The following is an 11,357-nucleotide window of genomic DNA, read 5'->3' as shown; positions in this document are numbered from 1 at the left end:
AAGGGATTAGAATTGTTATGATCTGTAGACACAAGTGTATTCCCCAGGGGAATGACAAAACAGAGAAACAAATATATCTGTATTTCTAATCCATCTCACTTGTTGACTAGATGCCTTCTGATTTCAAGGTTCTCCTCAAAGAACACCTTTTGGATGCTGTTTTGCCTACATGCTCCTTTATCACTGATTTTTTCCAAAGGATTTAGATTTTTTTTTTAAATGAAACTTGACTCAGAATTGAATTAAGGGAAAATCCTTTTACTCCAGATCCTACTCCATGCCACGTTTTAGAAAATGTGTTATGTCTGCTTACATACTCATTCTTTCCTGATTCTGTATAATTCTAACTATAACCCAATACCATACACAGTTGCATACAATTATCACACATCAGTGCCCTGGCTTGATGGACATACCCTCCATGACCTATGACTGGCCGTGAATGACAAATCAAAAGTCAGCATTTCGCAAATCAGCTGGGCTTCCTGCTGATCTGCAGCAAGAGGAGGAAGAGGAGAATGAAAGAATCTGAAAATAAAGGTAAGAAAAGAACATAAAGGGAATTGCGTACAATAGATGAAAAATGAGATGTTGCATAATTAAATAAGTGGGACCGTTTACAGTATATTCTCCTGAGTAACCATTTTAAAAATGCATCCTGCATCTTTGATGCAAAGATCCTAGTTAAAAAAAAATGCAGTTATATAATATGCTGAGGGAAAGATTTTGCATCGACATCTGCTTCTGATTTCAATATATCACATATTACCATTTGATGGCAAGTTAAGATGCTGAATTTAGCAAGTGCATAGCTGAATATTTAGCATTTGAATAACTGAAAAAACATCCCCTTTTTCACATACCTAGCTAATTATATATAGACCATTAGAGCTTTGTTTGACTACCTAAATGTATATTTAATATTATGTCATCATCTGAGCATATTACCTTCAATAGAGAAAAATAATGTGATGTTTCCAGGTTAAAATAATAACTGCATGGTGTGATTAGCAGCCGAGTGCATCTCGGCTTCTGAGGGAAAGATTAACCAGGTATATGTTTAAGAATAAAATATTTAATATAAAGAAATACAGGCATATATATTTTCAGGACATATGGTCGAACTGACCTTAATAGCTAGAAAATTTTGAAAATTATATTTCAGTTCAGAAAAGACTTTATCACTTTCAGTTAAATGTAGTTTGCTTTGACCTTATTAAGACAGATGCAAACAAAACTGCTCTGAGAGGTGAAGGCAGAAACAAATAATCACAGAATGTCAGGTATGTTTCTGAGGCTGTGAATTAAATACCATTTCGAAGGTACATATTTCGTACTGTAGTGTTTCTACGTTCCTCAGGCTTTAAAACATGAAATGTTTTACTTCCTGATATATTCTTGCCCTATATTGCTGTCCATATTTTGGATACTGTGGGAATGAAAAAGGCCTGCAGCACTAGAAAATTGAACCCTGTATTCAGATATTGAATTTGGATTAGGGCCTCCATCTTCTAACATCCTCTAAACTGAGGGTTTTCTCTGAGTCACAGCATCATTCAAGGGGAAAAAAAATCAAGTAATTTAGATGGTACACACAGCATTAAGACAACACAGGCTGTGCTATATTTAGTCAGCTGTGACAGACCCTGCTTGTTTGTAGCCCCAGAAATGTTAACAGCTGATACATGCAGTATTTTTGAGCTCTGTCTTTTAAGGAGGAATCAAATTTTGCCCTTTAGTACTGTTTTTTACTGCATGTCGTTGGTAGTGTAAGCTCAAACATTCAATTGCTGACTGAACGAATTTGTTTCACGTATGGCTTTACCCTGGTGCAGATTAATCCTGGATGTAGCCATATAGCATAGGCCCCAAACCTGTTCTGTTTCCTGCTGTATGTTTTTATTCCCACCCCCACTCCAATCTCTTTGACAGAGTGGTGTATTTTTTTTATAAAAATTTTCTAAAACTGCTTCTACTTGGATGAGCAACATAACAGGAAACGGTTGTCAAAGTCCGTATACTTTGATGGTGGAGAGAGTGTAGCTTTGAAATGCCCTGTAAAGGGGATTTTTGGATCAACATTAAACAAACCAATCCTACACTTTCAGAGGATATAAATAAATGACAGTGCTTTCAATCTAATATCTAATACACACTCAGGATTCTGTATAGGTCACTGTAGGTCTGTTTACATTTCAATTATCAGTGTTAGAGCCTGTGTACTGTAGATAAGGACATAATATCAACATGACTAATGAATAGAGAATCTGGAAAGCGATTACTGATCTTGAGCCAATATGCTTTGGAAGCATTCAGAAATGTATTAACTGATACTAAGGTATTGTGAGAATCTATTCTTCGTTGTGTGTCACACACCTGTTAACGCTAAGGCACAGAGAGGAGAATAAACCTCTATAAACATGCACAATATATTCTATAAACCACAATTGTAACACTACCAGATAAATAGGGTGCCATAATTTCCATTCGCTTTAAAAATCAGATGTAATGAGATACTGATACACCTTGGTATTGATGCATAAGCAGCTGTGTAAAGCCACTTACATGAAAATACCCATAAATATTACTTTATAAACTCTAATTATTTATATTACAATAGCATGTTAAGGCCTCAGCAGACACTGGAGCCTCATTGTGCTAGGCTCTGTACATACTCATAGTGAGACATAGTCCCTGTCCTGAAGAGCTTGCAAACTTCATAGACAAAAAAATACAAAGGGTGGGAGAGGAGATGCACTTCCTGTGTTGTAGTTGGGGCACAGATACACAGAGATTAAGGGAGTTGCATAAGGTCATACAGGAAGGCTGTGGCAAAGTTAGGAATTAGACCCAGATCTCCTGAAACTGGTTTTCAATTAGAAATTGAGGTTTTGGTTAAAATAATGTCTGCAATCCATGGGATTTTTTTTCAATCAAAAAAACAGAATGCCCAGAAATCAAAAAAACTTTTGGCTGAATGTTTTTTTTATTATTATTATTTGAATTTCTGCCAAAAATGTTTTTCTGTGGAAAATTTAGATAATTTTTTTTCTGTTTTAGAAACATTTTGCACAATACATTTTTTTTCCAGACAGCCCTATTCCTGAGTCCCAATCCAATGGCGTAAGCAGACCATCCTGCCCCGTAAGGAACCCTGGAGGTGTGCCAATAATATAGGTAGAAATTATTTTTTAAAATAGAAATTTCATTAACTTTAATTCAGAATGTCCACAGTTACCATTCTTGGAGCTGTGGGAACCTTAAAAATATGTCCCCTACAGTAGGCACCATTAACAACTCATTCACCACTCCACACTGAGTACCACAACATTTTTTCATTTAAATTACTGCAGGGCCTGAGGAGGTGAATGTTAAGATTTTAATGGCAGAGTATTACCCCACTTCTGGGTAAAGTTCATCTGACTCTAGCAACAACAAGCTGCAACAGAGGGAATTCCCTAAGTGATCTTACCCTCTAACTCTAGTCCAGGAGAGTTGTGCTTTGACTCTTGGCCTCCCTGTTAATATGTGTATGTGGCTGTGATTCCTTGAACATGTGCTGGAGATTTAGCAACATCCTGGAGATGAAGGGACACAGAGGTGGGAGGGAACTGTTTGAGGCCAAATATGTTTGTTTAAATGGAAGGTCTGAAAACCTACAGCTGGTCCCTGTTTTGCTATTAGCTAAGACAGGGTCACATGACCTTATCAGAAAAGAGACCCCTCAGATGATGGTAACTAATGTTGCTGAAATTTTAAGGCAAGGTCACTTTTAAAGCATATAATAAATCAGGTAATTTGGTATATAGGGCAGGAGACCATCTTTTTTACACCCTAATCCCATGGGTTTTCTTGTAGTAGAAAAATTAAGCATGTGCATAAATATTTGCATGATTGAGGCCTTAGATTGCAAACTCTATGTTCATGATCATTTAAAGACTGTCTCAGCTAGAGTTGTGCAAACTAGACCCCTCAAAGTTAACTTTCAGGATTGATCTGAGTGATTGTAAATTAAATGTTTCTTATCCCAACTGGTAGCAAAGAACCTGAAGTGTGTTTATCTGGAGAACTGGATTTTCTGAGAGATTCAAGCCTTTTCCTCAGCCCTGTTCTTCACCACTATTAGTCACACTTTCAGGGAGAGGCAAAGTCAAATCCTGTGGCTCAACAAAATTTTTGCTGATTCACTTAACCAGGTGCAGAAGGCAGATGTGACTTCACATCTCTGTGAGAAGCAAATCCCTTCTGCTGGACAAAGCCTGCTTTCATTTAAATGTTCTTGATGATCTTTTTGTTGTACAACATCAAAATACATCTCAGGAATGCAAGCCAAGACACATCACAGGGCAGACTCCAAATCTTTGTAATCCACAAAAGAATCATTTAAACACCAACAGTGAGCTCAGTGGTGAACAAAACAGAGGATGACGTGGGTCCTGATTTTCATTTACACTAAGGTCTCTGTACTCCACTTGCCCAGTGTAGAGGGGCCTCTAAGTGTGCACAAATGACATTTGCACCCATCTGAATGCCCCTTACACTACCACAGGGGGATAAAGGGGCCTCAGAGTACATCTGCACTGCAAATGAAGGTATGATTGCAGTGCAGGTAGGCATACCTGTATTAGCTTTAATCTAGCTAGCACTGGTAACCGTGATAGTGCGAATGAGGCAGAGTGGGCTTCAGAGCAGACTACTGCCTACTCCAATACCAGTTCACTGAGAACTCTGGCTATGTATTTGGATTGCTGACTCATGCTGGGATCCATGGTACTGCAACTTCACTACTATGGTTACCTGTGCTAGCTAGACTAAAACAAGCACAAGTGGGCCTACCTGCCCTACAATTACACCGTAATTTGCAGTGAAGGCATACCCTCTTTGTGACTGTGACTCAGGCCCGGGGTCCCTGCACCAGTGAATTTACAAATCCTGAGGGTTCCTCTTGCGATGCCAAAAGTTGTTCCCATTCCAATGAGCAAAAATGTTTCTTCATTGGATTTGCACGAGTTGTTCTTTCATAGCTACACGCTACTCTGTATTTTGATGGCAACAGATTGGGAGAGGGCACAACCTAAACAGCAGCATGGGCTGTACAGGTGAATAACCACTTTGGAGACAGTGGAGAGATGAGTGACAATTTTGAACCTCCGAATTCCATCCACTAGAGCAGATGCATGGCATGTTTAGGAGTGCTGCAGATTTGGGGTAGGGACTATCTTTGTTCTGCGTTTGTACAGCAGGTTGCACAAGGGGGCCCTGGGCACTGCCTCAGTAAGCACTAGGGATATATAATAATAACAGGATGGGATCCTACAAGGGAGCAGAGAAACTTTCATGAAGAAAACAGTGATAGGGTGAGTTACTACAGATGGCAAATCTTTAAATGTTTGGCTCAGTTACAGTCAACTACAGCTCATGGGCCAGACTTCACTTGTGGACTTGTTCAAGGAAAACTGTCAGTTTAGAAATCATATTGAGGGAAATCTATGGCATTTTCTTACTTGCATTAGCATCTAAGGCCCCACAGTCCTGTAAGCTGATCCCCTCTCAGGAGGACCCAGGCACCTGCACAGAGCCTCACTGAAATCAAGTATCAGGGGGTAGCCGTGTTAGTCTGTATCCACAAAAACAACAAGGAGTCTGGTGGCACCTTAAAGACTAACAGATTTATTTGGGCATAAGCTTTTATGGGTAAAAAATCCCACTTCTTGAGGAAAAAGTGGGTTTTTTACCCACAAAAGCTTATGCCCAAATAAATCTGTTAGTCATTAAGGTGCCACTGGATTCCTCGTTGTTTTACTGAAATCAATGAGGCTTCATGTAGGCACAGGGATCCACCTTCACAAATAATCCCCCAGGATTAGCACCTCAGCCTGTGAAAACAGAACTGTTTACAAAGGAATTTTAAAGTTTTGCTTTGCTCTTTTTACTGGGAATGTAGATTGTTTCCTTTGCATTTCACTCAGGTTGGAAAATGAAAATAGACAAGTTCGTTTTGCTTTGATTTTCCTTTTCTATGGCACTGCAGCAAAGGGGGTTTTGTACACCCTGCAGGGAAACATTTAAAACCAACTAAATGAAAAAAAAAACATTTCACTGAAATAGGGTTTTTTAAAAAGCAATGGAAGCTTTTGACCTTTAGATTTTTCAAAACCTTGATTTCACACAACCTAAACATGGAGCCTAAGTTGATCTGAAGATGCCCCTTCAAATGTGGCCTGCATGCTGGAGGGAGCGTCAGTGGCTCTAAGAACTTGCTCCTTCCGCACCCCTGGGAGTTTAATATGAGGAATATAAACAGCTTCTTCACATGTGTTCCTTCCCTGTATGAAGCAAAAGGGAGAGAGTGGAAAGAGAGATGGAACAACAAGGGGGAGGAAGAAAGTGTCAGAAGAAAGACAAAGTAGAGGAAAAGGAATTTTTACTAAGAAAGATGCAGCCTGGTAGGTGTGTATAGGTACATTTGTAACACAGCTAGTGAATTCATTGCCGTTGCTGGTTACTACTTTTCTTTTTTTTCTAATGCTCCTAGTCATGTTATTGCCTCTTCCCTGCTCCGTGCCTTTCTTTGGAGGTAAAGGAAATGTGCTTCTTGGGACAGTTGCTATTAGACTTTTTGACCCACATTTAATCATTTTTGGCCTACTGGATATTATCAGGTACCATCAATAACATTGGGGACAGTTCTGCAAGGTCAGCTAAGTGAATGAGGCAATGAAGCTGATGAAATGAAGGGGGAAAGAAGGACCCTCTCTTCGCCTCCTCATGTACAGCTTCACATAGTTATTGCAGACTTGTGGTTCAGTGGGTAGGACACCAGATTGGGAGTCAGGAGACCTGGGTTGTGTTATCAGCTCTGCCACTGACCTGCTGTGCAACCTTAGGCAAGTCACTTCAACTCTTTATGCTTCTATTTTCCCTTTGACTCCTTGTCTGTTTTGACTGTAAGTCTTTGGGGGCATGGCATGTCTCTTACTGTGGATTTTATAGTGCCTAGCACTATAAGGCACTGATCTCAGTTGAGGCCTCTCAGTACCACCTCATCATACAAATAATGATAGGCTAGGTGCAATGTGGGTTAATATCAGCCATTGGCAACCGCCAGGGTGGTAGGATATAAAATGTGATGGAATAGTAATCTGATGCAATATGGTGAATGCCATGTTACATTTCTCTAAATTTTCATTAAAACATTTTATACACTGAGTTTTTCTCCTTGATTTCATCATAGCTAGTGGGGAGCAGATGGCTTGATTTCTCTTCACAGGTACTGAGTATTAAAGCTAATGAGAGCTGAAGGTTCCTAACACCTCTGAAAATCAGGTCATGAGGATTTTTGGACACGCAGTTGATTGTGTCAAATGACATTTGAACAAATATGCTCAGGGATCTCAAATATACCCTAAAGGAAATCTATTAGGTTCTTGGTTTTTAAGCTTTTCTTTAAAAAACTTTTTTAAATAAAAAAAAATTGGGTTTTATTTATATTTAAATAATTTTCTCTTAACTGAACCAAAACTCTGTTTCAATTATTTTTGTGCCCTAAACTGAACATTACAGCAGCAGGAATTGCAATTATCCAGTGGTAACTTATTTGCCGTTATTTCTAAAAGGCAGTCTGATGTTTTTAATCTTTATTTTAGCTAGTTGCACTGTTTCATTGAGAATGATCCCATTTTAAAAAGAAATTTAAGCACTGCAAAGTTATACTTCTAAGCAAAAACGGATTCCTAAACTCTTGCGTTGTTGATGTTGCTCTTCTAGGCACAACTGAAAAATCCTATAATGCAACATGCAGCTATAGAGATTACTTATACACAAAATGGCTAATTAATCTTTGTGACTCACTGCTGCACAATATTGAGGCAAATAGCTGAGTAAGTTGAACTCCACATTGACCTGATTCTGCTCCTGTTAAAATCAATGGTAAAACTCCCACTGACTTTAATGGGAACACAATTAGGCCAACGGTGAGTGCTTCTAAAATTCTCACCCTTCACAAATCTAGCTGGTTAGTTAGTGGTGCTTTAAGATATACATTTTTCAGAAGTGTGAACAGGCACAAAGAGGTTAAGTGACGTGGCCAAGAAGTCACAGTGTGTAGAACAAAAATGCCTATTTTCTAATACTAAATCCTGTACTTAGACCAGCGTTCCATACTTCCTCTCCAAAGTTTTAACAAGATTAAAATACAATGACTACAACCCTTCAAAATTCAGACAAGCAAACCCAGTTAATGAGGTTTAATATCAAAACAAGGAAAGAAAGGGTTGGGAAGGAAGACCATAATAATTATGGGGCCAACACTAGTCACACTACAAAACCTTGGATATAAGAATGCTGAGGAATTTTTTTTAGTAGGAAATGAGGAAGGAAGCTATGTCAAGGGGATAGTTCTGCATATGGTAGAGCCTTCCATAGTGAAGATAAGACCTAATGATGGGTACTGTCTGAGGGCAGATAACAATTGGGACAAGGCTCAAGGAGGCCCATAGGGAAAGAGAATTAGAAGAGTTTCAGATTCAGATGAATTGTTTTAAAGATTCTTAGTAGAGCTGGGCCAACTATTCAGCATGTGATTTTTGATTAAACTCGCCTTTTGCTCTTTTCATGACTCATTCTTGTTCAGACGTAGATTTTTACAAACTTGTTCAAAATTATTTGTCAGATAGTTTAGACAAACATTTCTGGCTGTAGATTACTTGTGAACTACTTTCCAAGAAAGGCTTAAGGGAACAACCTCCTAGCGCAAACACCATAAGTCACATGGGAATGGATCTGCTCCCTGACTGACTCACTCTCAAACCCACAAAATACTTTCAGGATGGCTACATGAACACTTCTGGTGCAAGTATTTGAGAGAGTACAATTGCAAATGTGTTTGTGATTCTTTCTTTCGCTGAATATTCTTGCTAACCCAAGATCAGATACAGATATTTGTGTAAAACTAATAAGAAGGGCCTTGAATAGTCACCAAAGTGACTTCATGGCTTAAATGTTTGTAAATATTTTTGAGGTATTTGATCTGCTCCAATAAACATCAACAAGGCTTTGAGATCCCTGTTTGTTTTATACTTTGCTACAGTAGCACTCCTGGTTTCATCTGACATGGGAAAACAAATGTTTAATGCATGAGTCAAATGTCTCAATGTTCAAAGGCAAATCTGAAACATTTCTCACCTCTGCATTTGCCTTTTACTAGAGATGGGTGAAACAGGAACAGCCAATTCAAATAGTTTTGAATTTCAGGGAGAGGGGAACAAGGATTCAGATCACCAGATCCTACCTAGCCCTTATAATTTGGTACTAGATTGGATCCAAAAAGGACCTATTTTCCAGTGACAATTTCCAAAAGTTAAAATTTTCCATGCATCTGATGAAGTAAGTTTTAGCCCACGAAAGCTTATGCCCAAATAAATTTGCTAGTCTCTAAAGTGCCACAAGGACTCCTCATTGTTTTTCCTGAAAACACTATTCACGTACTAAGCCTGGGAGTAATGTGTCTGCATAAATATTATTGGCCAATGTATAGCATCTCACCAGTGCCTAATGAAGCCTCTGAACTCTACATGAAGGAGGGGCGCATCAGCCCTGTTTTACAGATGAGGAAACTGAGGTACAGAGAAGTTAACTGAGTCATCCAGTGTCACACACATACTCTGTGTCAGAATCAGGAACAGAGTCCAGATGGACTGACTCCTTCTCCTATACCTTAACCATGAGACTCCGCTTCTTCATATTATGTATGACTACATATAGTTTCTACCACAAGAGTGTGTTAAGTGTCCATTCAGATAGGATGGTGCCTGAATCCATATTTTATCAGTTAGCTGCATGTCTACTGGAGCATAAGTTAGTGTCGCAATCTCTTGGCAAGACAGAGACCCCTCCCCCCCCCCGCACAAAGTTCCTGTTTACCTCAATGAAAGTTCACTGAAGGTGTGGACTGGACATAAGAATTCTAGGTAAGGCTCCTAGGAGATCATATATTTTGGAGACCTCTGCAGCTGATCTAGAAGGCTATATGCTCTCCAGAATCCATCTGTGTCTGACTAGTTTTGAAGAAAAGTTATCAAAGGCCAGCTCGTGACAGACTGCTAAAAATGCAGGCAGCGGCTGGAGCTTATGCTAGAGCTCCCACTGGTGGACCGGCACTGGTGGTAATGTAATGGTTACGATAGATTTGAATATAAAAGTAGACAATACTTACTGGTGAGAAGGGAACTGATGACAGAGGCCCATACAGTGTTAGAATGCGGAAACAAGGACTCTGTACAGCCATAATTCAGATCAGAATGTACTTGGTTTTGATGGTTTGGCTATGACCTGTAACATAACTTTAACACACACACAATCTGTGTTTAATGTAACAATACACTCTTTTTTAATGGTACAGTAAAGGTCATTTGGTAGAAATTACATTTTATGTAAAGCAGTTTGTTGTGGAAACACCTTATGGACCTCAGTGGTGATACACACTTCTACTGAAAATGTCTTCAAAATATACTTTGCAAACCCTTTCTAGAGTCAGCTACTGCATAGCAATCCCTGATTTCTTTCCCAGATACAAATCAGAGAGTGAGAGAGAAATGCTCTCTCTGGGCAAATAGAGCATAAGGGTGAAGTGCAGACTGAAATTAACTAGAAACAACTCTTCAAGTGAGAGGACTTTCAGAAATAATTTGTGCAGAGGTAAGGCTAGTTTAATAGAAAAAAATCTAGGGCATATATGAGAAGGCGAACAAGGGTGACAAGAAGGGAACTAAGGAGAAGGAAAGCAAAGACTAATAAAGGAGAAGCATGAAAACAGGAACAAGTGGAAAACTATCACTTTTGTGGAGAGGAACATTCCAAATGGTACTATAATAGGCAATCCTATTGTATTTCTTACAAGGGATGAACCAATAGAGCTAAAGCTCCTTTACACTGATTTTATTACTGGCATTTGATTGTTATATCAATATTCCATGTGTATGGACAAAGGGATATAAACTGGCCATCAACATGTTTAGACTTGAAGTTAGATGTAGGTTTCTAACCATCAGAGGAGTGAAGTTCTGGAGCAGCCTCCCAAGGGGAGCAGTGGGGGCAAAACCCTAACTGGTTTCAAAATAGAGCTTGATAAATTTATGCGGGGGATGATATGATCAGACTAGCTACATGCCATTGTAGGCAATCTGCGACTGCTAGCAGTACATATCTACAATGGCTGGTAATGGGACACTAGATGGGGAGGGCTCTACACTACAGTAGAGTCACTACAGTGAATTCTTTTCCAGGTGTCTGGCTGCTGGGTCTTGCCCACATGCTCAACGTCTAACTGATCACCATATTTGGGGTCGGGATGGATTTTT

The 11,357-nt window shown here is 39.2% G+C and overlaps 1 protein-coding gene across 1 annotated transcript in view; it reads left to right on the top strand.

Annotated features, from left to right (window-relative positions):
- Positions 1 to 397: 397 nt before the first annotated feature.
- The window catches only part of DNAJC6 (DnaJ heat shock protein family (Hsp40) member C6), a 90,679-nt gene continuing 79,719 nt past the window's right edge, over positions 398 to 11,357 (top strand). Inside the window, exon 1 of the mRNA XM_073357431.2 lies at positions 398 to 540. The gene's annotated coding sequence lies outside the window, so the exon portion shown is untranslated. The remainder of the gene's footprint in view (positions 541 to 11,357) is intronic.

Source organism: Lepidochelys kempii, chromosome 8 (assembly GCF_965140285.1).
Source record: "Lepidochelys kempii isolate rLepKem1 chromosome 8, rLepKem1.hap1, whole genome shotgun sequence".
Classification (NCBI taxonomy): Eukaryota; Metazoa; Chordata; order Testudines; family Cheloniidae; genus Lepidochelys; species Lepidochelys kempii.
The sequence above is the reverse complement of the archived record's forward strand: the minus strand, read 5'-3'. Positions and strand labels throughout refer to the sequence as shown.